Source organism: Leiobunum rupestre, chromosome 6, assembly GCF_980474605.1.
Source record: "Leiobunum rupestre chromosome 6, qqLeiRupe1.1.hap1, whole genome shotgun sequence".
NCBI classification, from domain to species: domain Eukaryota; kingdom Metazoa; phylum Arthropoda; class Arachnida; order Opiliones; family Sclerosomatidae; genus Leiobunum; species Leiobunum rupestre.
In genome coordinates this window covers 33,889,071-33,913,984 of record NC_143389.1, presented here as the reverse complement: position 1 = coordinate 33,913,984, position 24,914 = coordinate 33,889,071, and the positions used below count along the sequence as shown (strand labels likewise).

The following is a 24,914-nucleotide window of genomic DNA, read 5'->3' as shown; positions in this document are numbered from 1 at the left end:
AAGGATATTTCTTTCTTAAGAGATATACTTCGACTTACACCATCTAATGTCTACTTTATAAAATGATTTGTATTCTTGGAAAGTAAAGCAATCGGTTTATCCAACGTCGGTTTGAAAAACAGAAAATACACTTCATTAAAACTCAGCGCGCGAGGAGTCGAACTGGGGTTACGTTAATTACGAATAACCGCGCGCCGAGTGAAACCTCGCCATTTTTACGGGCTCAAAGCTCCAATTAACAAATGAAAATTAATAACAATATAAAAAGGGTAGTTTTTATTGACCACCCTGTCTGTCGGTCCGGTACGAGTTAATAATTAAAAGCCCCACTTGATTAGAAAGTTGAAAGCGGCAATTTGGTGGGAAGCCATTAAAGGATTCGTCGGTAGTCGAATTGAAAGAAAAGTTTAACAACCTCTTTAACGCTGAAATTAACGACAGAAAAAAAAGAAGCGGGATGAAAACGTTTACTACAGTGTTTAATTGTGACGTTCGTCCCACGTTACGGAGAGGCAGAGCGAATACGTAACAAAGAACGATTCTTCCTTCCACAAACGTGTAGCTAAAAATCTGCGAGCTTGGAATGCTTGTCTTTCTCCAGCAATGCCGCTTGGCACACGTTACGGGAATTTCGTGTAACTGATACTTCTCGTTTCTTTAAGAAAATGGGCGACTTGCCTACGCTTTTTTTTTGTAACAACGTTGCCAGACGTTCGATAATTATCATACATGGCGATAATTTTGAGTAAATATTTGAGTCGTACCATAATTTTACCGGCGTAATATATAGAACCTTTGACCGGGGTAACGATATTAAAGAACGATTTCCCAATGCACGAAATCTTACCAGATGGCGCCAACATTTTGAAACGTAAAATTTTTAATTATCTAAAAACTACTGCAAAAATAATTTTTCGTTTCTTTTTTATGAAGAATAATTCCGGAGTTGAACTTTTGTTTATATTATTTAGATAAAACATCGCTTAAAATAGTGTTAAGCCCAGTTCACATTATAAAATTATTTGGGCCACATAACTGTATCCAACTAATTGTAAGCAAGAAAATTTTATAGTGTGAACAGACAAATTTTAACAATTGTTCCCACTTTTTCTAATCACACTATACAATTTTCTTGCTTACAATTAGTTGGATACATTTAAGTGGCCCAATTAATTGTATAGTGTGAACTACGTTTTAGGCACTGTTTTTTCAGGTAATAAATCACAAAGGGTGTATTCCCTTCTTACCAAAAAAATTCAATTTGGTTCCATCTGGTATACAAACCCACTATAATATCGAACCTTCAATGGCTTCTCTCTAAATGTTTGTTTTCCTGTACGCCATTTCTGAATCGATCTATTTTCGATAACTCGTCCATAATTTTCAATGCGTTAAAATTAATTTTCCATTTTTTTGTTTTAAACAATTCCCGCATATAGGTGTTATTATTTTTTATTTCTAACTATCAAGTTGAACGCAAACATTTAGACGAAATTACCAATTTCTAGGCGTACGATAATTTGTTTCTGAAAACGATAGTTTTACGGGTCTTGGTACGATAATTTGATGTGGCAACGCTGTTGAAGGACCGCTTTGTAGTTATCCAAGATAGGATTTCCAAGTGGCAGCACATAATTTTACAGCGTGGCTCGGTGCATTCCCAAGACGGTGCCGGTTAAAGAGGCATTCTTTCCGTATCTCAGGCGCTGTTCTTTTGAAGAATTTACTCGATTTTTACACGCCTAACCACCCCCTCTTTTCTCAACGGATAATTGCTGACTTTCAAATATTCCAAACGGGAGGAATATTTATTTTGTAAATGCTCTCAACGCGGCGTTTGAATTTTAGTCACTGGGCAAGTGCGGTGTAATTGTCTCTTATCCCGTTTCTACAAAACTGAAATGGTTTATGCATTTCCATATTTATGGTGGATCAACGAATTTCATATTTCGGCCACCAGGCTTAAAAGAATCAAGGGGCCACTGACGTTAAAAACCAGTAAGAACGCGTTCTAGGGGACGATTTTTCGATTTGGTTTCTACTACTTCTAAATATTATCTGTAATCTTTAATAGATGGAGCCTCAATAAATACTGAAGTGACGTATCTAACTAGGGAATTAAAATGAAACGCGAAACTTCGCTGGCTCGATGCACTTTTCAATTCGAGCGATTTTTGGGCCAAGCAGCGGAAGCATTCACCTCATCACAGCTAAAAAATTACACCACGTAGGATAATTAACCCGCATTATTTTGTATATGGAGACGCTTACTTCTTTTCAAGATAAATCTTATATACTTTTAGTGTCTACCCTTAGACACACACCACACAAAGATATATTTTAAATGGCAACCTAACAGCGTAGATGGCAGTAAAGACTGAGTTGGGCTGACTATAATAAATTAATTGATTGCGGAAGTTCTGTTGATAGAAGTTCAAATTGATTAGTCTAATTTGAAAATGAAATTATTTCGCAGATAATTTTTTAAATTGGAGTAGGAAAATTTCCGCTTATAGATTATGAAACCTTACATTTCGTGTAACCAAACATTGAACTAAAGAAAGGTGTAATTCGGGAGCGTGCCAACGTTTTAACGAGAGAGGGGGAAAACAATATTATAAGCACAACCTGGTTAAATAGGCTGCGTCCGAAAAAATGCTGAGAGATAAAAAACAAAACACAAATGTGTGGCATGTTTAGTCAACCGTAAGAGTCCGTCAGTGCCAAATAAAGGTTGGTTTTCACTAGAGCAAAAACTCCACAGCGGTGAGCGTCAACGTAAAAATATTGTATTAGGCCTAACGGTAGTGATGTGAATTTACCGGTAAAAATAAAAACGGTAAATTTACCATTAACTTTTTTATTTAATCAAAATAATGGTTTGATGTCACAATAATTATTAAAATAGTATTTTAATTTTACCATAGCCTTAGGTTACATTAAAGTTAGATAAATCTCCTAGATAACCCCTTAGAAATACGTTTAAATGTATGGAACGTAAAATCACAGTGCCGGGAATTCGGAGTCTTTAACAGGAAAATGATTTGGTTTCTGGTCCAATGTAAAATGTAATTGTTTCTTCTTTTATTTGAAGTTTAACAAAATATTTTTGGGTGTTTTTTGCTGTATGAAAATAATTGGTAAATTTACCGGTAAAACAACTCGGTAAATTTACCGGCTCACATCTCCAACGGTAATTTTTCGCGTCTACGTTCACCGTCGTGGCGTTTTTGCCTTAGTGAAAACCAGCCTTAAGTACACTGAGTGAAATACATATCAGCGGAAAATCTGCCATGATAAAAAGTAGCGGGGGCAAGTCACCCCCGCTGCCGTTGAGTCGAGAATAATATAGAGCCCCAGACCGGATTTTCTCCATATTCTTAAAGCTTAGCATTAGTGGCCACGGGACTGAAAATCGAGGAACTTTATCATTTACCTTTCTCGTCTCGCACCAGACTGCACGCGCATGCAACTCCACGAGACATTAATGCTCTGTCAAAGGCTGTTTAATATTGTCAACAGAAGGCGCCAGGCATACTTTGATAAAGTTCCTTAATTTTCAGTCTCGTGGCCACTAATGCTAAGCTTAAAGCCTATCGAGAAAGTCTGGTCTGTGGCACTATATTATTCTCGACTCAATGCCTGCTGACCCCGTGTCTGGCACACCCCTGGTGTAATTCCTCAACAACGACTCTATAAAAACTGCCGATTTAAATTAACCCGAATATTTTTCCTTCGCGAGCTTCATCTTCCTAATAAATCTGGAATTTGACGCTTTTAACAAGCTCAGAAATAAAAAAAATCAGCGGAACAAAAACATTAAAGCTGGGCCGTTCGGAGATGGCACGGACCCCGGAAACACCTAACTCCGGGCCCCAGAAAGAGCGACAGAACAAGTACAAAGCTACGGTATCTACCAATAAGAGATCAGTTAAAGGGATTAGAAACCAAATGTATGATATGTACACCATCGAAGTTATTGTTTAGAACAGTGAATCCTATATTCCTATTCAATAATTATCCGATTATTTAGTCTTGGCTGCTCTGTAAGTTCATACGCCCTTCAAGGATTTTCGGGAAGGGGAAACGGCTATCCTACAAATCGGACCAAACCAGAGGAAATCTGAATCGGGGGATAGTATAAAAAGGAACGAGGGGGATTACCCCTCCCGTTGGTACGCCTGCGTTTTTTTAACACGAGGCGTAACGCGGGGGGGGGGGTGAGTGGTGGAGAGGTCGGGGGTTATATAAATAAAACTTTCCGCGGGCTGTCTTTAGGGAAGGGGTGGGCCGAGAGTAAATAGAAGCGGGTCCGGATGCGACCACTTGTTGACTCTGGGAAGTAATAACAATTGAAAATGCCTTTTGCAGCGCCACCTACACCCCCGACGACAAACAGTAGAGCCCTCTTTCGATACATTCCACAAACACAATCCCCTTTCCTTCGGCCAAATGAATCAATCAGCCAAGCGGAGAGAGTGAGCGCTGTAGGAAACGGCATATGAGCGTCGGACGAAGGAGAACTAGCTCGTCTATCTATAATCGCACGGTGGATATCTATATCCGCTTTTGAGAATCCCTCAGTTCATCATTTCCTCGCTTATAACTAATTCGAGACAAGCCCCGGCATTTGACTGAAGCCAATTAGGCTTTCGCCAGAAGCGCCTGTTTACCCGCCAGCTTTCCTTATTAGCTCGAGTCTCTCGTATCAGAAGTTTATAGTATACCTAGTGTTCATCTGGGCCACTCATTCAAATGAAACGTATACGCACGTAGCCTCCAGGCGGTTTTCAATAGAGTAATATCGGCGTGACGTATGTCGACGTCACCCATGATTTTTCCTATAGATAAAAAACTGCCCCCAAAATGGCGGCCACAGCCCAAAGGTACAGAGCGATACTACTCTATGGGAATGAATTTTCCATCAAATCTCGCGTGATCTCAGAAATCAGAAACTGATTTTGAGATTTCAGAGTACAATTTTCGTGTTGATTTCTGTTTTTATTTAGGTGGATTTCAAGATTTTGGAACTTATTTTCGTCCATATTTCTGTATAAAAACTTGTAGAGGTTAACGGTTATAGGAAGTGTAGGAAGCTGTTGGCTCGCTTGGCATGAAGGGCTTGCCACCACTCTCCTACGCAATTTAACCCGAATTTAAAAGGCAATAAAAGTCGCTAGATGACTTGGGCCCAGGGTGGTGACTTGGGTATTAGCCTATCTGATTATTATTATTATTTTCAAGTTAATTTCAAGATTTCTAAAATACTTTTTCTCTAGGGTTGCGGGATTTGTACGAATGTCGAACCCTTCGATATTTATATAAAAACCAAAGTTTTCGATTTAAAATAAAAAATTATTTGGTTTATCAATTTAAAACGAATTTAAAAAATATATTATGCGTATAAAAGAAATTATACGTGTTTTATAGTAAACATGACTACGTTTTCATGGAGGTAGTAAATTCGACGTCTCGTTTTGATCCATTCCTTCACGGAATTTCCCAAACAATTCTCGGAATGCACTAGAAAGGGTTTTTCGGTTACATTATTTATTTCGACCTTTCGACTAAATTGCGATAGAAATAGAGCTAGAGCCTTTTTAAACACGATACTCGTATTAATTTTCAGTCTTTCTACACAAAGCAGAGCCCAATAGATTTTACAGAGATCGAAGCTAGCAGGGCCCCCACTCGAATCTTAATTTTTTTTATATTAAAAATAGGATTGTATTTCTAAAAATATAGGACAAATAGGATTATATTTCTAAAAATATAGCACTTTATAGGACTATTTTTACAAAATTATAGGATTTTATAGGACTATATATACTATTTAATTTACTAACTTTATGCATTTAAAAACAAAATCTATATTTAGATAAATAAATCTTTGATTTTCACTTAAAAAATAGAAACTATTTAACCATTTTATCACAAAAATATACTAGTAGCTAACCATGTTAACAATAACAAAAGTATAGACTAGAATCAGTGACTGCCAGGAGACAAAGGGCCCCAGCTATCATGTTTAATGGAGCCCACATGGGGCCCACATGGGGCCCACTTCATGAACGGTCCATGGGGCCCACCTGCCATCGGGCAGGTTCACTCTATGGCCAGTCCGCCACTGACTAGAATGACTTGGTATAGGAATTTATCCTATAGCTAAATCTAGCAATTTAACTCAGTGGCTGGATTTTAAATGAACAAAATATAAAAATTATAGGATTTTATAGGACTTTTGGGGGATTTTGCTAAAAATATAGGATGGTATAGGACATTTTTGAAAATATAGGATTTTACAGGATTTTTAGGACCTCTGGGGGCCCTGAGCTAGTATTAAAATTCTAAGCAGTGTTTTTTTTTGGTAGGGCTAAACCCGAGGGGTCGGCCAAATCCCGTACAAAATTTAGAAAAAAATCCACAAATCCAAAATCCAAGAATTTTGCTCCCATTGACTTTGTATGACAAATCCACAATAAAAAATCCCGTACACAAAACAGGCAAATGTCCGACCCCTCGGCTAAACCCGTGTCAAGGTTGAAAGTGGACGTCATGAAAACGGCTAAAAACGTGTTCCCGCCAAGACTCCCCGTGGAGAGCCAAATCGGGATTTTTTTTAATTCCAGTGTTTCCTACCTCCATGAAAACGTTGTGCATAATATCAGGTGAGTTCGTGACTTTAACCTAGTTCAAATATTTTAGTTTTTAAACTTACAGATGATGCTACATGCAGGATTCAATGGTACAGTTCAAGATGACAGTACATCATCAGGCGGAGTGAAGCGGTTTGGCGTAAAATTCACGACGCCTGAAAAACTGCCTTAAGCCTAATTGGTAGTTTTCTCCTAAGAGATAATTATGTACTTGTTATTATTCATTATCCAAATGTCTATTAAAACTATCTGTACTTTTACCAAACGAACCACATTTTCGTAAAAATGTCTATTTTGTGATTTAATTTTAGGCGTTGAACCGATGTCTACGAACTCGTAACATTCATAACGACCTTTTGACCTGAAATTCTGGTAGAAAGATATAAACCTAGATTGATGATTAACAGCGGCCGGTTGTAAAGCTCAGAATGAAAATTTCGAGCGAGGGAAAAGTGGAGAAGCTCAGAAGCGACGCTTCGATAAATATGACCAAGAACGTGCTTAGGTACGTATGAACGCACGAGTTTACCTTCCAAGATCTTCTGTCAAACGCTGGTTACCTCGTTTTGTTTACAAAGTCCTTTTTCACCTATCACACGAACCCAAACCTTAATGTTCGCGTTTCCCTGCTGCTTGGTTTTGCGCTTGTGGCAGCCTACTTCCAGGGGCTAGTAGGCCACACTTTGAAGCTCTCTGGCACTCTTTTGAACTCACCCCCTACAAAGTTCTTTATAAGATACAAGATTGGAGTCACTGATGCTGATAGTTTTTGAATTTAACTCTTAATTTAGTTCGCACAACTTTAACAAATATAAATTTAACAATTTAATTTTTTAATTAATAGCAAAAACTGTTGTAGGATCTCAATTATCTCGCCAAAAATAAAATTTTTGAAAGCAATTCTCCTACAGATGGCGTTACTGTTTCAATTTAAATTGCGATTTTCAGTCTGACCTAGGTAGCGCTTCTTGCTTCAGCCATGGAGGAAGAAGGTGAGGAGGGTAAATGGTTTTCGAAACTCGAACCGGCTTTTCATGCCATACTCCCACAACTGGGTGGATTGGAGGATGAGAAGAATAGGGGACGCATCCTGGTAAAAACTTGTGGTGTAAAGAAAATAGCTACCTCAGCTCGAATTTGACACGTGATAATTTTTTCCCAGGATTCCCCCTTTTGACTCCCCTACCTCCTCCTACCTGTGGGAGGCGACTTCACGGATAGGGAGTTAAGTAGGAGCCGTAATTTCCCCTCCTCACCTTCTTCCTCCATGCTTCAGTATACAGGTGGAATAGTACGTTCTCCGTAATCTAAATACGTTCTTGATTCAACAACTCGGCAAACTAATTAAGAATCCTCCCACCTTTCAGTCGAGATCTAGCCCATCAATCGACTATATAATAGTCACATCTTCAGCTGGACATTATTAGTCGCTCGCCAACGGTGCGGACCTCATTAGAAGAACACTCGCGAGAGTGGAAATTCCCCGAGTTCGTCGCTACTTCACACCCTCATCTTCTTTCCACTCGACGAGCTTTCATTAAATAGTTAAACTTGTAGCGAGTTTCTCCCCATATGGAATTGCAATAGCGCTGAGAGCCCCCAAAAGCGAAAGTTATCAACAAATCTACGCTTTTACAAGCCACGTTTTGAACTTTTCCAAATCCACGCCCCTGCGCAGTTTAAAATTGGGAAACCCGTCATTAATCAGTTTATAATTATCCTAGTTTAAAAAAAACGAAACTTGAAAAATCAAGTTTCGAGAAAATTAACGAATCAGGAATACAAAATATATTTGTAACATAAACGTTTTAGATGTTTAAAAGAGGTAATGAAAAATGTTCAATCAACTTAATATTAAACCCCTAAAAATCAAGAACTTACAATAAAAAAAGGTCGGGTTACTATTTTTTTCACTTTGATATTTTATTACCAAATATCGTGCTTCAAAATGATTGGATTTTTTTACAAACAAATAAAATCGTAACTTCAATTTATTATAAAAGTAATACACTTTCTCAAACAGAAATATAGTGATTTTAAAACAAATTAATTCATTTAATATAGTTTGAATAATAAAATAGATGGAATTATGATACAGAGTATACCTTTTTACAGGCGGAAACATTAAAATTCCCACCCATTCCCGATGATACAATATCCATTCCCATTCCATTTACTTTCAACCATTACCAATACATTTCTGAAATTCCCATTCCCGATACAATTGAAATTCCATTCCTGACGACTTCCGAACTGAAAATGATACCCGACCATTCCCGAACCCAAATTTACCTCTTCCATCCATTCCCTAACTATAAATAAGATATCAATCTAAACTCCGTCCATTCCGGAACTGACAATTACCTTCCATCGATTCCCTAACAGAATATAAGATATCATTCTGTTCCCTTCTATTCCCGCGGTATTTCCACGATTACAGTTGTAAATGGAATAAAACCGTTTCCACATTAGAAAATGTTACAAACAGGTTTACGGAGATGTTATAGGTACAATCTATTTAAACTAAGTAACTAACGTAACGTTGTATTTCGTTGAATAAATTTTTATTAATCTATGATTTTATAATTTTGGGTAAATTAATTAATTTTTAATTAGCCTTCGTAATTAATTCGAACCTTAACCCCTTAAAAACCAGGTCAAGGTCTCAGAAGAGATTAGTTTACGTTATCGCCTATTAAATCAACTCACAACGTAAGAGAAGTAGATTCGACCTTGTGTTAGTTAATTAAAAATTTCGTGAAATAATGATTTCCTTATCCGAATTGTTTTCAGCGAATTTTTTAAATTAATAACGTTGTAAAACTGCAATACAACGGCGAGAAACAAAATGTTGGATCATAAATCAAAAATTGATGTAAACTAAATTAAACGCCCTTTACACACGAGCCAATATTTTTTAACCAACTTTATTAAGCCGCGTTCACACTTACCCCTTAAATCGCTTCGTTTAGATAACTAGTTTTCGAAACCAGCGAGAGAAATCGCTTCGTGTTGGTTCGGGAAGCAACTTGTCCAAGTCGGTTCGCTTAGAATCGCTTTCAAAACGACAAGGCGGGGAAGTCAAACTGCTCGTATTTTCCAAAATAATGGGAATAAAATTCGAAATAATGTTCAATAATATTACAGTATGTATAGTAAACATGATTAACTAATTGGTTTGGGATACATTTTAGTATTTTCAAAATTCTAGTCATAATTTGAAATCGCGTTAAGCCTTGGCTATAAGCGAACCGGGCTGAATAGATTTCGCATGTGTGAACCAAAAATGATCGTCGGCGGTCAAAACTGGCATTCAAACCGACCTAAACTGGGTTTTAGGCTCTAGTGTGAACGTGGCTTTACTCATAGACTAAGAAAGGTAAAAGATATTTACGAAACTTTCTGTAAAAAATACAGAACATTCCTGGCTACTGTGCGTCCAGGAGTTCCATGTAATTTCTACGCAATATTTTTCTCTCAGTGTACTACAAAATATGCCAATTTAAATTAATAAAAAAATAAATAACCCGTGAACAAATTTACGATTGTTCCCATTTTTTAGTCAAAAATCCTCTCACAACCTAAATAATTTATTTTAGGAAAACAAACGATTTGGTCTTAGGTTAATTTAGGTTACTATAATACTAACCTAAATTAATCACAACTCATCTACCATAAACGTAGAATTTTATACTCTCTTTAAATCAGAAAAATAAATTAAAACAGCGAAAACTTACATAACTACGTAGTAAACTCACAATTTAAAACAGTTTACCACGTCACACGGAGTCATGGATAAATGTCGATTGTATTTAAATTTTTAAACAATTACTAATAATTTAATATTTAACACTTTTAATTGGCATTTCAAATAGTAACGTTTGTTAAAGTTATTTACAGAGCTAATTACCAAATGCTAAATACAATTTCGTAGCACTGGTAAGGCAAAAAGTGTTTTCTTTTGTGAATAGGCGTTTGACTAACTTTTATTCGAGCCTTATACCATCATGAAATTCGTCATGTTCTGATTCCGAATTATCTACATTGTAATGGTAAATTCATAACTCACGCACTAAATGACACTGAAATAAGTTAAACGATCACAACAGCGTTAAAAATTTATGTCATTTTGGCAACGCACTTTCCCGTTACTCCTTGTAATCTATAAGATTTCCTGAGACATAAGCCTAAACGTAGAAAAAAGTAAAAGCTCCTAAATGTGGGCCTGTCCTTGAACATCAATGCGCTGCACGTGCAATACTTCTACAGGCGTTAGTAGGTCAATAATAGCTCAAACCTCATTAGAACAAGGATTTTACGACTAACTGGGATAAGTCATAAATAGTGTATTATTATCGCTATCTTTAAAACAACCTTGAGAAATGTAGAAAATGTATAATAGGGACAATACCGCGGACGATACTGGTTGCGTTATTGTAGTTTTATTTTAAAAAGAAGGGTTGTCGAAACCAATTTATTCGAAGATGCGATTCTAATTAACAAGGATGGAAAAGGCGTTTTTACTCGTTATTGCGGGGGCAGGCTGTCGCCAGCGCCTCACCGCGGCGGAAGGAAGAAAAAGAAAGGGGAAATTTCTTTGTTTATCATCGAAAAGGTTTTTGCTTCGTCCTAGCACCGACGTACCGATGCCCCAAAAATCTTTCAGAGATGTCCCTCCTACCGTGAGGGGCCGTTCATAAAATACGTTAGCCAGTAAGGGTAGGTAAGAGGGATCACGGAAATATTTTGTCACGTATAATAGTTTGATCCCGGACAGTGGCGGCGCTAGGGGGCAGGCCAGGTGGGCCACTGCCTACCTTAAAATTTTGAGGGGCCCCAAAATCATCCTATAAGGGGCCCCAAATTGATCTAGAAAGGGTCTCAAAATTGTCCCAAGAGATAAAATTATTTATAAATAACAATGAAACAATTGTCGATAATGTATTTAGAAATTTTTGAGGTATCTCCTAGTAAATAAAACCAGTTCTGTTATATTTGGACTCGTTTTACTGTTGTTAGAACGTTTTTGTTCGTCATGTACATCACTACTTTATTTTATTGAAGCATTTCTTTGAGAAAAGGGGGGTCCCGGGTCGGGGGCCCATTTATTTGGTTTGCCTACCCTCGCGAAAATTCCTGGCGCCGCCACTGATCCCGGAACTTAAATTGTTAATTAATTAAACATACAATCGCTATTTAGTACTTGTTTTTATTATTTACAATAGCATAATTAGGTTTCCAGAGATCAATCAATAAATACATAGACTAAATTTTGGGTTGGATGAGTATATTTTTTGCGTTACGCAATTTGTGAATAGTCCCTAAATGCAGCAGCCAGCCGCTTTTCTAAGAGCGCGGTTTGGAAGCACTTTGAGAGGGATGTGAATGGAGACGATCCCAGATATGGCGGGGGCAAAGATATCTTATACCATCGAACTGCTGTTTCGTTTCTCTATAGGTATTAGGTAATAAGAAAAAATAAAATAATCTGACGAAAGGCAACAGTCGTTGATCAAATCATTGGTCTAAGAAAACTACCACGGTTTTACTTCGAATGTAACAAATGTCAAAAATAATTTAAATAAATATTGGATCGTTGAAATCGTTACTTACCCTTATGTTATAACGTGAAAATTATATATGTATACACTGTCACTTGGAATACTGTTTGACTTTAGGCCTTGACTCGAATATTACAAATTCTACAATAATCTCAATATGATAACCAATCGCGTTTTCGTAAATACATTTTCTGGTGACTTTATTTTTCAAGTGAACGTTTTCCATTTTGTTCTGCAGCGACGGTACACAGCCATTGGCATTGCTACGTTTTGCATTCGAAATAATTTAAGCGTTTCAATGAACGGTTTTTACCAACAGGACTAGAAAATAGTGATGCGCAGGCGCTGAGGAAATAAAATATTCGAGAAATTTTTAAAAAATGTTCGAGGAATGTTGAAAATATTTGAACAATGTTGGAAATTATCCTAGCTGATTATTATTGTTATTATTACTATTATTAAATATTTGAGCAATGTTGGAAATATTGGAAATTAGCCTAGCTTATTATTATTATTACTACTATATTTGAGCAATTTTGGAAATATTTGAGGAATATTGGAAATATTTGAGGAATATTGGAAATATTTTACGAATATTAGAAATATTTTACGAATATTAGAAATATTTTACGAATATTAGAAATATTTTACGAATATTAGAAATATTTTACGAATATTAGAAATATTTTACGAATATTAGAAATATTTTACGAATATTAGAAATATTTTACGAATGTTGGAAATATTTGAGGAATGTTGGAAATATTTGAGGAATGTTGGAAATATTTTACGAATATTGGAAATATGAGGAATGTTGGAAATATTTGAGGAATGTTGGAAATATTTGAGGAATGTTGGAAATATTTGAGGAATGTTGGAAATATTTGAGGAATGTTGGAAATATTTGAGGAATGTTGGAAATATTTGAGGAATGTTGGAAATATTTGAGGAATGTTGGAAATATTTTAGGAATGTTGGAAATATTTGAGGAATGTTGGAAATATTTGAGGAATGTTGGAAATATTTGAGGAATGTTGGAAATATGCCAAAACGTAGCACGAGGGGCCAAAATTTCAAATGATGACTTATTTGTGTTACAACGTCAAAATAAATAAATATTTTAGGAATGTGGGAAATCTGTAAAATATTGCAAATATTTCCGATATTCAACAAATGTGAAGTATTCATAAATATAGTAAATATGTATGTAATCAAGGTAACATTTCAGTTGAATTATCGCGATGAAAGAAATAGCGTCATATTATGGGGGAATAAAGTTTCTGATACTTGGGAAGTTTGACACTTGGAAATCGCGGATTAAAGTCAATCTGGGTCAAGAATGTATAGTTCGGAAATGGCCAATAAAATGGCGACAGAGGGCGTACCGGGAGAGGAGGGTCGAAGAAATAAGAAGCGCCGATATTTGCCGAGGACAAACACTTTTCTCCAAACAATATAGCTTTTCGCAGAAAAGAAAAAATCTGGAGAAAGCAGCTGCAGCCACGTCTGCAAAATAGAGGTATTAACACTTTCAGCTCTAAGGACACTTTATACCCGGAACAGCCCAGTTCCGAACACTTCTCAAAAGTCTCTCAATATCTTTTCAAAACCGACTTCCAATGAACGGAAAGCAGTTCGAAATACACCTGTGATGACATCTATCACATTTAAACACGTGAGTGGGGTGGTAGAGTGATTAGCAACCAGAGGAGCCGGAATGATACCAGCTTGAGGCACTGGGTGAAAACTCGGAACAGCTTTTGGCTGCGAGTGTTTGAAAGTTATCTCCCCACTAGTTAGAAGAGTTTTCCCTCGAGTTCTTCGGTTTCCCCTTTGCATAAAGACTTGATAAGGTTAAAGTGTAGGGCATGAAGGGCTTTCCACCACCGTCCTACGCATTGTAACCCGGCCACCTGAACTAATGGCGTTAAATGTCACTAGATGACTTGGGCCTAAGGTGTTGCCTTGTTTATGCCAATGTGAAATGTCAGAAATTAGTGAGGCCACCATGCACCGGATGTTACTCCACGGTGAGAAAACTTTGAGATACGAAATTACCGATCTAGCCATACACCGGATGTTACATCATGGTGCCATAACATCTGTACGTGCATACTTACATAAATTGTCATATTTTACTGATAAAAATGCGAAATTAACAATAATCGGAATATGAAAAATCGCTTCAACTAGTCTCTATTGAAATGTCACTTTTTTCGTTATCCTACCGGAGTAAAGGTACAGTTTGACGTCACAATCATTTACGGGGAGGAAACGAAGATTAGGAGGGGGATGAAGAGGGGGGCAGCGGAGGAGGAGAGAGCGTTAAATAGCAACATCCTGTATCTGGTACGCGCTTGACAAAAAGAGAGAGATAGAGTCAACCGTGGACAGAAATTGCGTCAAGCCACGCGCGAGAGCCACAGTGACGAAAACGTGGAGGAGTTGGACGCCTTCAAAATCCGGAGCCGAAGCTCGCATCGCGTGGGTGGTGGTCGGGTAACGCGCGAATAGAATAAGACACGCCATTCAAAGGAGGCCCCCGCCTTCAATTAAAAACTTTACAACTGTCCCCGATTCCATCCTCAACGTGAGATATCATCTCTCTCTTTTGCATTTTTCATCCGTCCTCGTCCGCCCATCATAAGGCCGAAGTTCGTCGCGTCTTAAACGAAATTAATGGAAAAAAATATCATTGCGAGGGTTGCGATTAAGTGACTTTATAGAAGAAAAACTTGGCACCGCTTCTAAAGCGTGCGGATACTTCCCCTATTACGCTTTCAAAAATCCGTAATCTATCGCCTTCTTTCGTTGCATTACAGCCAAAATATTTTAAATTTATCCGCCTCGAATTCCCAGTTTAAAGGGCCGCACACCAGTATTTGCAAAATCTAGTAGCTCCTCCTCTTCCGTCCCTCGTGATAGCCGATCCGGCCAATCATATTCTGATGATTTTAAAGTAATATTTCCACAGCTCGCTCGCGAAATAAGTGGAATTAAAATTTCAGAGGGGCTTATGTAGCATACGTTAATAGGGCATATTCCCAAATATAGCAATACTATAAATAGGATAATTACACTATGAATAAGATATCATTATTTCACCGCATACAATGGTTGCCACCCGTTTGGGCGTGATTTGCGGGTGACACGTGACCGACTAGAGACTATAGTAAGTAGCACACCATGATATCCGCCCCGGGTGTCGCCCATGCTAGCCACTGTGTTTATAGGAAGACATTGAAAATGTAAGAAAAGTTGGCAACACCTATCATTGAGAATTTATTTTTTATAATTATACGCAGGAATTAATATAATTAGAAGTTTCATTTAAATCAAGGAATACCTCTGCGTATTGTTCCATACCAGAGTGACTGAGAAAAATCATATCACCTTTTTTCTCAGTCACTCTGGTATGGAACAATACGCAGAGGTATTCCTTGATTTAAATGGCAACACCTATATATAGGCTAAAAAATGTTTATTAGAGACCGTTAACAAATTACGTAACTCAAAAAAATAACAAAACAATTTGAGTTATTACCTCCACAATAAACCACGAAAAATGTAAAAAGCCATAGGAGGGAAAGGTCAATATTGGGACCGTTGGAGGGCGGACATAAATATTAAAGGTTATTTTCCCTTTAAATCTGTTTTCTATAGTTTAATCTTTACAAAAGTAATCATACTTTTATGAATGATAAAAATAAGTATGAAATTGCTAATGTTCCTTAAAATAATGTATAATATAGGTTCCGGTATATGTTACGTGACATAAAATATTTCAGTGACCCTCCCTTTCCCCTATTCGAAAACACCTTAGTGCGTTAAGTAACAAGATTTAGACAACGTCGGCCAACCTCGAGGCAAACGTTTGCAACGCGTGTAAGCGTACAGATATCAAATCAATGAATATTTCGAAACAAGCGCCTTATATCTCTTGAAATGTAGAGTAGCACGGACTCCCGGGCTCTGACTGATAACGACAGATGCAGGGCCGGATTCAGATATTTGCGGTCTTCATATATATCTGAACCTAATTTAGTAGCACCTGCACCATTTGCAGTTTAGCACCATATTGTCCATTGGAAATCTGGAAATGGAACATTTCTGTGGCGCCCTCTTCTCTTGGGTATTAGCCTAGCTGATTATTATTTATTATTATTATCATAAGTAACGTAATACCAATAAGTATGACTACTTTTTGATAAAATTTAAGGCTAATATCGGAGAGCACGTTCTGGAGTCGCGAGAGGCTTTGGCTTTGTTTAGAAGCCCGCGTGCGAATCACGCGTGATAAAAAAAACATGAGCTCGTGGCGCCGATAAAAACTTTTTAATTTTTATCAATTAACCTAATATTCCGCCTATCTATCGGAAAACAGATATTTTGGCTTAACGGAAGTCTCGCATATTTTAGGCACTAGAGGGCTCTGTGCTGAGAAAACATCTTGATTACGCAATAACTATGAAAATCAGTCTTTTTGTAAATTGTCATACTTTTTGTTATTATGTTACTTATGTTATTAATAGGCCTTTCCATAAATTCGCTACGACTGCCCAGCTTGTTCTTGAATTTGTGCGGTCAAACCTATGGACGAATTCATAAGCTCTCTTTATTGGGAGAGATGGACAAGCATTGTAGATGATAAAAATGAAACGTAAACAAGAAGGCCGCGTTAATTTATAGAAAGGCCTATTTCTGGGTGAGTGAGTATAACATGGGGTACCCTTCTGTCACTTAGATCATGCAGGGAGCTCATTTGTCACACGAAAACAACGAACAAACACGCCATTTTCGATTGATAACGAAGAGATTAAAGGGCCATGACTACACCGGCATTGACACTTAATTCTCTACTTTGCCGCGCGAGCTCTGGAAAAAGGGCTGCGAAAATCCCGAAATGTGACAAAAGCCCAGATTTTAAGGGCCAGCCATATTGAAAAACATAAGAGCAAGCCCAGCATCACCTTTGAATAAAATACAATGGGTGCGAAATTCAAACTAGATCGTGGATATCACTACACAAAATTTAACGCTTCTAGCCAAAGTTATTTAACTTTTAGGAGGTTCGACTACAATGGTGGAAGTAAGTGGATTTTATGTTGATTTCTCAACCACGTCGATTATTGCAGATAAATATAATCTCGTGAAAAAATAAGTGAACAGCGGTGGGTTGATAAATTATTAAACTATTTTAAAAAACGTACTATTATAACTTAAATTACTTTAAACTATGGCTATCTTTACTCATTGTAATTAACATAGATCAATAATTATCAAAAAGGGGAATTTGGGAAAAGTGAGTCCCTAATCGAACCTCCTAAAGTTGAATAACCTAAGATGCGTAGGGATATTTACTTTTGTATAAAACATATTTTAACGATTTAAAAAGTCACTATATGTCCTACTTCACCACGAACAATTTTTTTGTTTGTGAAACATCAGCTTGAGACTGCGAAGTTACATGTTTCAAGCGAGTAAAATGAGCAGTATACGAAGATGACCTCTTTTCTCGTTACAGATATATCTTAGATTTTTATGATATGTCAAATACATGATCAAGGGCATTATTATATCGGTCTAAAACTATTTCTAAAAGTGCGAGATTTGCGGTGTCTGATTACACGAAAAACCGAAAAAACTTGAAAAGTATTAATATTATTTTAGAACAGCTACCCCCAATTCGAATCAGGAAAGATATTTTTTATTGGGAATAGCAGAAAAATTATATAGTTTTTGTGAGAACACGAAAAACATTTTATCAAAAGTATATAATATACCGCTTATGTGTGACACGTAGCTTCGCAGACTTTTGTAAGAAATAATTGCGCTAAGAGAAATTCGATATTATGGCGATTTTCTGAAACTATTTCTGAATAAAAAAATTGTGAATAAATACGCAAACGTCCTTTTGGGGTGGAATTTTAAATCGTAAGACGAAGTTTGACACGTCGTAAATTTGAAGACGTGATGCGGTGTAGTATTTAAAAACGGGCCCAAAGGTACACGCTTCATATGGACACTACTCTCGTAAAAGAAATATTACATAATTCTGGAAATACCAAATTGGTAGAGTCACTGGTTCAAGTTTTGAAAACTAGATGGCACCAGATCTTTATATTTCGTCTTTTATTTTTTTGCTGTAAATGGAGGCGAGGGGAGACGGGGGGGGGGGGGGTCTGAGAGATAAGATCAGAAGTACCGACAAACAGAGACAGTAATTAATGTTTCGAGGCAAATTATTTAATTCATTTCTCTCTCTTCAACTTGGACGGGCCGACCGAGTTGCCTATCTAAAGTCGAAGACGCGACCATGGACACGACTTACTCAAATTTCACTCCCCTTCAAGATTCTGTCGGCCTTGTTTATGAAAGATAAGGAGCTTAAGGTGAAGGACGCTATTTCAATCTTCAATTATTTTAAGATTAAGATTAAGCCTAGATGTTCAATTACGATCATATTTATTTTCGGCTAGAAAGGGCTGTTTGAATAAACTGCTGGATTTTTGTCTGCTAAGCGGACAATTTGCTGTGGTAAAACGCAAAAACATCCGCTTTGTAGACGAATATCCAGCAGATTTTGAGCGTCTCGCGTGGAACGCTCCGTGGCACTGTAAAAAATGAAATAGCTAGTAGATGGATTACGAAAGTTAGTGGATTAGAATTTTCGCGAAGACTCACTCGAAATAGTTCATTTTATTTCTTATTCATTCATAATAAATTTTTATATAAACATAAATTTGTTGTGCTATTTCATTTCATTCAAACAAATGCTGATCTACTAAGCGTATTAATGCTTAAAATTTATTCTAAAACTTTTAGTATCGTATCTACCCGACCCGGCGTCAAACTTTACTTAGTACCAAACGAGTAAGGTTCCATTATGGTCTGGTAAGAATGCTCCAGAAGAATTAGCGACTGTTACCAATTAATATATTTAGCAGTATATAATATAATATATAATAATATAATATAATATAATATTATATTATATTATATTTTTTTAAATAAAACTTTTTGAAAAAAAAATATATAATATAATATATTAATATATATTTATATATATAATATATATTTATAATATATATATAACCTTCGAAGGTTAGAAGCACTTTCACCAATTCCAACACTAAATTTCAAAATTATTATTACAATAATAATTAATTTAATTAGTATCGAAAATAAACTAAAATCAGTTTGATCTCCAAAGTCACCATGCCTAACCCGAGCTCCGTGTAAAATGTTTGGGGAAATCTTACCGGGAAATGCAAAAAGTACAGCCAACTATTTGTTTCGTTTTAGCGAAATAAGTGGTGGGTGACGAAGAAAAAAACAGTGAAAGCACGTAGAAATATTTTATGGAAAGGTCTATTATCCCTAAGCAAAAATAAATATATTCTTGCTGTGTTATGTAAATTAAACTTAACACTAGGTGAGATGGGCTTATTTCAAGAGATGATGGCTTCACTATCGAGGGCTGGAAGCTAAATTATTTTCATGCTAACTATCATTTTAGGTCTCTGAGTACGTACACGCGAACGAAGATGCACTACCTACATGAAGGTGACTTGTTTTAAAATACGTTTCATCACGCAAAAATTGAGAATCTACCGACTATTTCTTATTTATTATTAATTAAAATACATCATTACTTGAACTAAACTGAAGATTTAATTAAATTAAATTAAAGATGAACTTTTCCGAAACAAAATATAAACGTTCCCTAGAAAGATAAAGAAAAATACGACTAATAACAAATGTCGCTATACAATTGGAGAATTTTAGAGTTTCCGTTTGAGAGAAAAGCTTAGGTCTGGTAAATAAACCCTACGTTCACAGAAACCTAAATAGGTTCTTGGTTATAATTAATAATGTAAGTCCTTGATAAAAAGGAAACACGCTGAGATAAGAGTGGGGTGGCGGGGTGGTTAGCACTTTCATCTCGCAGCAAGAGGAAGCGGGCTCGATCCCAGGTTGTGGCACTGGGTGGAAACTCAGAACCACTCCTTTTGCGTTGAGTTTTCCCGCGGGTTCTTCGGTTTCCCCTTCTCAAATTCTAGAGGTTAACGGTAGTAAGTGTAGGGAGCTGTTGGCTCGCGTGGCTTACTACCACCCTCCTACGCGTTGTAAGCCGGCCACGAGGCCTGCCACCTGTTTAAAGGCATTAAAAGTAACTCGATGACTTGGGCTTAAGGTGGTGCTTTGGGTATTAGCCTAGCTTATTATTATCATAGTCCGGATTACTCAAACATCCGGATAGATTAGAGTTATATAGTAACAAAGAGTTCGTGATGATTTTGAAAAGTACACGAAATTTCAAAGTCAATTAATTTAAACGGTCTTTGAGGTTTTATTTTCTTCCGCACCAAAACTTTCTCGACGGCCTAGCGCCTTTCGACAATCCATCTCTGAAGTTCAAAGAATTTTTAGAGAGATAAGTTTCGGAGGGTACCGAGGAGGAATATAAAATAATTCCATTTTGAGAATTCCGTGGGTTCATTTTTCAGCAAATCAAAATCCGGATGGTATTCTTCGTCCTTCTCGCTCTCTCTCTCTGCCTTCGCGCGCAGGGGCACCTGGTATTCGGAAAATTTCACGGATGTGCTCGGAATTTGAGAATATCCATCTTAGTGAGACACCTCTATACCAAAATGTATATAAATTTCATGAGAATGAAATTGGAAAATCTATGCCTTATTCACGATAGACCGTTTTAAAATTAAGAAACATTAAACTGTTCGTATTTCAAATAAAAAAGTCGTGACATTGTTGGACGAGCGAACGAAGAGATTGAGGACTAAAACTATTTGCGGGTGTTATGCGCTTTGTCCTGACGTGATACCTAACGCTAGAATTATACAAAAAGGTTCCAATTTTAACAATACATCGATTGATATAATTTTAACATATTTTTTGGTGTAATTCTGTAACTTACTTTTCGAAAAACTTACATAAAAATTATTGTAGATACGCATCACAAAATTTTTTATTTTGAACAAAATAGATGATTTCGTAAGACATTTTGTGAAATTGTATATTTGTATTTTATCCCGTTTCAATAAGATCAAAGTGTAGTATATTTCGGAATCACCCGCTTGAAACCTATATCTCATCACGCCCACTATTAAAACAGGTTTGATTGCGATACATTACCAAATCATAAAATAAATAACTTCAGAAAAGAATGTTTAAAATAGCTATTTTTGCCAACGAAAGCGTTACTTTCACTTTTGAAAGCGTTTAATATTTACGATAGGACTGCCTGCTCCATTAAAAAATTCCGGGGTTAACCTAACTGTTCCAGAGACTAGTAACAAATCGCGGTAAGTTAGACACGTTATAATGTATTGGCGAAACAGACAATCAGTAAAAAAGTTTCATACTCATGTTACCTATGCTATTATGTTATTATGGTTCAAGATTACGGTTATTTCATGAATGGTCAGTTAATTTTACTGGCTGTTAGAACCTAAGCAATTTATGATTAATTAAATAGATGAAATCAGTAAATTAAAGTTGCACGAACTTAATTTATTTGTTACAACTAATTATACACGTTTTTAGAAAGATAAAAGAAAACGTTCTTACGCTATTCAATTGGGAAATTGGAGGTTTCTGATTGAGGGAGGATCATGGTCTAGGATTGAAATGTAGACTCATCAGTTCTCAATTAAAAAAATTAGTTTCTTAATATTATTTAACTATACTCGTTTCAAAATTGTCTTTTGATTAACCTTTAACCGCAACAAACGTGATGCTAATCAAACTGCGAGAAAAAAGTGGTGATGCTAGCGGGCAAGTCTAAAAAATAACTTCTCTAAGACGGGATCTACCGGGAAAAGCTTTTTACGCGTAGCTTCGATGGAAAAAGTCCACCGCTAACTTCTTCAACAGTGGCCCAGTGCGAGCCGATCCTTCATCGAGAAAAACAAGATCACCACGCTTGCCCCAAATAATAGTTTCACCCGAGTTCGGCTGTCTCATGGCAAAACATAGTAAACGCCAACTTTGAATTTCAATTTACTAACAAATTCTATAGTACATAGGCGAATGGTACACCTATTGGAAAAAATTCAATTTGTTTTGAGGTTCATTTACCCTCAAAACAAATGCTAGGATAAAGAAATTATTCGTAGAGTCATCTGGGCCACCAATTTAATAGATAAATGTTTATAGAAATTTTCCAAATGAATTTTATACATAACCCATCTATATTTTTATATTATGTTCTTCTTTATATAATTTCTTCATTTTCATCCCCCATTTAACTCCCCCAGGGGTCAGTGACCCTTCACTAAAAATAGACGCGAGAGGGGGGAGGGGGGGAAACCGAAGTCAAATTCTTCCTAACGTTTGGGGTCTTCTTACCAATGCCTTCGATGTGACCGGCTTGTTTCTAAACGACGGCGACGACGGGAACTATGCCGATTGCGGGAGTTTTACATCCGCCAATACTAGGCCGGTGTATTACTAAAAAAGGTGGTCGTTCAAAGACTATTCATCTGATGGGAGACTTGACTTGATGGTAACCTTAAAAGAGAGAGAGCTGGTGTAAAGGGATCTACAGCCGGCGAAAGAGGTTTCCTCGCTTCGGAAGAAATCAATCCTGGGCCACCGGACCAACCTCTTTTAATAGCCAGAAATTAGACGTACAGACAGTGTCGTCCTATTGCGGGAGAAATTGGCATTTATTCGGTCCCTCAAGGTCGGCGTAGGTACGCTTAAGTCGTATCATAAGTAACATAACAAGCGCCTAGGGTAATATCCTAGCTGATTTTTATTATTACCTTACTTTGTTGACTATTTTCCATTATGAAAATGACTTGATTCATTGTGCAAATTTTGATAAACCAAGACACGCCCGTGACGCCCGTTTGAATTCAATCTGTTTCTATCACATACATTTGATCAAATTGGAATAAAGCTGAATTTCTTTTTCTTACATTGTAAGTAATGAATATAATACATTTTGGATCTGTAAAATTGCAGATATAATTTGGAATCAAATTTTATCCACCATTTTCGTCAAGCTTACTACATTATTTCTTCACAGTGACGTCAAAAATGTCGAAAGCACCAATTAGCAACTTTGTTAACTACCGAGAATGTTCATTAAGCGTGTTTACTATTTGAGGGAAGGCTTGGTGAGATTTAAAATGTAAGCAAGGCATATATAGCTTACTTTGACCGAATAATGATGAATTATTGAATCACAAAATAAAATTAATAATTTTAAAGTGTAATATTTGCGGTGTAAATCTAATTTGAAATTTCTAACATCAGATTTATCAAACGCATTGGGTAACTGGCTGAATTTGATTTTTGCTGACCAATAGGAAAAACGAAACCCACAAAGATCACAAAATTTATGGTTTATAGATTTACTAATCCTTTTACTAATTTGTCAGTGGCGAAGGAAGGAGTTATAAAGAAAACAATGAATGGAAAAAGCTGCAACTGTCGTACTCAGTGGCGTATATAACGGCCCCGCAGGGCCTGCGGTGCGGACGGGCCCCCGAAGATTCTATAAAAATAGGCCCCGTGATAAGAAAGGGCTCTAAACCAATTTTAGCGGGCAGGCCCTAGAGACCTTAGTTACGCCACTGGTCCTACTTATCGTTATTATTGCTTTCAGAAATGGCTTTAAATTCGTGGTAATTATAAAAACATTTGTATTAGACAAAATCCCGCGGTGGAATTGGTTTAATTTCAATTATAATAAAAATTAACTTCTTACACCTAATAGAGACTTGGCACTCAGTAGCTTTGGCCATGGCCGCCATTGTGGTCATATTTTTCTCCCCACGATAAAAACTATTGCCAAGTCCCTATATTATTCGCATTTTTACCTCTCCGAGGGGACAAAGTCCCCTAGGAGGGGTTTTACAATCATCGTGTCTGTGTGTGTGTGCGAACGCGTTACCGGGGACAAAGTCCAAAACGCGTTACCGGGGGCAAAGTCCAATAGTCGTGAAATCGTTGTTAAAGGTTGGCAAAACCACCGTCTGACGGTGAGCGTTAACGGGTAAATTTGCGCTTGCGTAGGATGCGGTTAAGTTGTTTTTTTCGTTAACGGTCGTCGTCGTTTCTGTTTCGGCTCAGTTGTAATGGGAATTTGTTGCAATGTTTATGTGTAGCGTAGGAATGTTGAGTTTGTATGTTATGGCGGTTGTGAGTGTTGAGTTTGCGTAATGGCGGTTGTGAGTGTTGAATTTGCATATGCGTCTTTGCTCTCCAACTTCTTCTTATTGACTTTTTGGGACGGACCGTGTGCTGAGGGTTACGATAAACGTCTCAACGTCCAAATGGCAGGGTTTCCACCTATTGTTTACGGTATTCGTCTTAGTATCAATTTGCGATCGCATCAGGCGGGATTTGAACCCGAGACCTCCTGTTTGACAGGCGGACGTTCTACCACAGAACCACCGACACTTAGTACGCTTAATCGAAAATTAGACCCTCAGCTTTATCGGAAGCGTTTATTACAAATTAACAGAGTATTAAATTTTGGTTGTTACTAAATAGAACGAAATTTCGTGTTCCATTTAAATTATTGCATCGAAGTAATTCTAATGTAGCGTATTCTCTGTTGATTAAAAACGAAAGCGCCGCCCAGGTTTCGAACCCGAGCCCTCCTGCGTGACAGGTGATCGTTCTACCACATGTTACTCTTCTTTGAAAATTATAAACTCAG

The 24,914-nt window shown here is 37.0% G+C and overlaps 1 protein-coding gene across 2 annotated transcripts in view; it reads right to left on the bottom strand.

Moving 5' to 3' along the window:
- The window catches only part of LOC149940663 (sodium- and chloride-dependent GABA transporter 1-like), a 71,091-nt gene that overhangs the window by 29,466 nt on the left and 16,711 nt on the right, over positions 1-24,914 (bottom strand). The window lies entirely within an intron of this gene.